This window comes from Galeopterus variegatus, unplaced genomic scaffold (assembly GCF_000696425.1).
Source record: "Galeopterus variegatus unplaced genomic scaffold, G_variegatus-3.0.2 Scaffold982, whole genome shotgun sequence".
Classification (NCBI taxonomy): domain Eukaryota; kingdom Metazoa; phylum Chordata; class Mammalia; order Dermoptera; family Cynocephalidae; genus Galeopterus; species Galeopterus variegatus.
In genome coordinates this window covers 523,266-525,700 of record NW_007727093.1, presented here as the reverse complement: position 1 = coordinate 525,700, position 2,435 = coordinate 523,266, and the positions used below count along the sequence as shown (strand labels likewise).

Here is a 2,435-nt window from a genome sequence, read left to right as displayed (position 1 = left end):
GCGTGGCTGTACATCTCTGTGCCCCTGGGCCTGGGTGTCTGTGTGGTTGCGTGTGCACATTTGTGTTGTGTGTGGTTGTGTGTGCATGTAGGTATCTTCTGTAAGGGGAGTATTTTTTGGAAAACGGCATTACTATACCATGCCAAGGTCTGTCCCACCCTCTGCTTTGTGCAGACTGGGCTGGGGGAAGGTCTCGAGAAGGAGGCGGGAGATGAGGCCCAGGTCTGCTCTGGGCGGTGCCCCTTCTGAGCCAGATGCTTCGGGCCTATCACTGCCCCTCCCTGAGTCTCAGTTGTGTGGCTCTGGAATGTGTGCGTGCTGCGAGGGGGGTTAATCCTTGACCAGACGCAATCAGTGGTGGTTGCTGGACTTTTTGGAATGGATTGGGGGTATGCCCGTGTTTTCATGTCCAACTGATGCTCGGAAACCTATCCAAAGCCAGGGGCACCAAGGACTCTGCATCTGAGGGAGGCTGCTTGGAAGCCTGGCACCAGGGGTATTGTCAGTGTGGGCTGGGGTTTCTCAAGTGAGTCCCTGTGTCCTTGTCATGCGGCTGTGTAGCACTTGTTCATCCTCAGTCATGATCATGTTGCTGCCTGGAGTATGCTCAGGGTTTAGAGAGGTGGGGGTCAGGTCCTGGTGGCCTGGGGAGCTGGCGATGGGCTGGGGGTGCCTCAGGATGCCAGCAGCAAGGCCTGTCTGTGAAGGTGAACACACGTGTGCACATGCATGCATACACACACACGCACTGTGTTATGCAGCAGCTTTAGTGATTTGAAGGAAAACATGGAGGCAGCACCCAAAAGGCTCCCTCTGTCCTCGCATTGGCCCCAGAGAGGAAAGTTGGGTCTCCCCTGGGGGTCAGTACCAGCCTTGCCCCGTGGTCCCTGCAGCAGAGGCCGGGTGAGCGCATAACCACATACAGCAACCCCCAGCCAAGGAAATTCCAAATACTGCTCAGAGGCACGTCTCAGCCCTCTGAGTTTATTGAAGGTGGGGAAGAGGTGCTCCTCTGTCCCAGCAGTGGTGGACAGCCCTCTCAGGGACAGGTCAGCCCTCCCAGTGACATATCAGCCCAGGGCCTGCACCTCCCCAGGTTCTTGGAGGGGGGTTCCTTGTTCTGGGTGAGGCAGGGTCCCACCAGGCAAGAGATGGGCCCTGCTCTCCGCTTCGGCCTCTGCTCTCCACTTCAGCCCCTGACTTGGGCCATTTTCCACACATACTATGAACTCCCAGGCCTTCTGCCATCTTGTTCCTAACTCTTATTTCTCATTAAGTGCTAAGGGTTTGAGTTTCATCACGCAGTTGACACACATTTTTTTCCTTTTTCATAAACATGCTCATGAATGAGGGCTCTGTTCTTCCTGATCTGCTTCCAGCTCTCCCGCCTGCCCGCACCACCCAGCTGCCAGGGCGTGGGTGGGGGTCAGGGACCAGGGCCCGGGACAGTCGGGCGAGCCAGGGGTGTTCCTGACAGGGCTGACAGGGCAGTGATCAGCGGTCTCCTGCTCCTAGCAGCAGCTCACACCCAGCCCCAATGTCTCCACAAAGTAGGATTCATACTTCTTTTACCTTGGTGAGCTCCGAACATAATTTAGGCCTGGTAACTTTATTTTCTTAACAGCTCTCCTTCTCTAGCCCAGCTGGCTGCTTGAGTCATAGCTCATTGCAGGGCCTCAGACATGTTGGATACAAACAAGCCCAGCAGCTCAGAGGGCTCCAAAGTCTGATACATTGGAAAAAGCACAGCTTCAGAGTCAGACTGTGCTGGGTTCGAGTCCCACACATGCCACATGTTAGCTTGTGACCCTGGGTGAGTTACTTGTCCTCTCTAAGCCTTAGCTCCCAAACTTGGGGTGTTGGCATGAAGATGGGGGATGCTCTGAAACTCTGCACAGAGCAGACACCACCACGAGGTAGACACTTGGCCAATGGGAATTACTACGATTTATGACACAATGGTGTTTCATCTATTTTAAGATACTGGTGAGAGTAAGACGCATCCTTGATTTAATAACAGCCCTTTGAGAGAGAAAAAAAGAAGCAATATGGCATTCGGTGTGCACTTGGATTGCAAGAGGCTTGCATCTGAGTGTTGAGGAAGTGTAACCGTGTGACGTATCTGCTGTGTAACTGTGGGCGGCGTTTTCAGCTCCTCAGTTCCCTTGGTAAACTGTGTGCCTTCTGGAGGGCTGTTTTGAGAATCCAGGGATGTAGTAGATGTCCAGTGCTGGTCCAGCTTTTGGTTCTTGATAAAAGCGAACTGTTATGACCACTGTTGAAATGCTACCCAAATAAGAGTTATATGTAAAGAAAAAAGAAGCAGATGATTTGATGTGGAATTGAGGGGTCTCAGAGGGCATCGTGGGGGTCTAAGGAAGCCATGCTTACAGCCTTTGCCCAGCGTGACCAACCCCATCCAGGGAGAGGGCACC

General features: G+C 53.4%; 1 protein-coding gene across 1 annotated transcript in view; it reads left to right on the top strand.

The window, feature by feature from the left end:
* CMIP (c-Maf inducing protein) overlaps positions 1-2,435 on the top strand; it is a 256,524-nt gene that overhangs the window by 225,567 nt on the left and 28,522 nt on the right. The window lies entirely within an intron of this gene.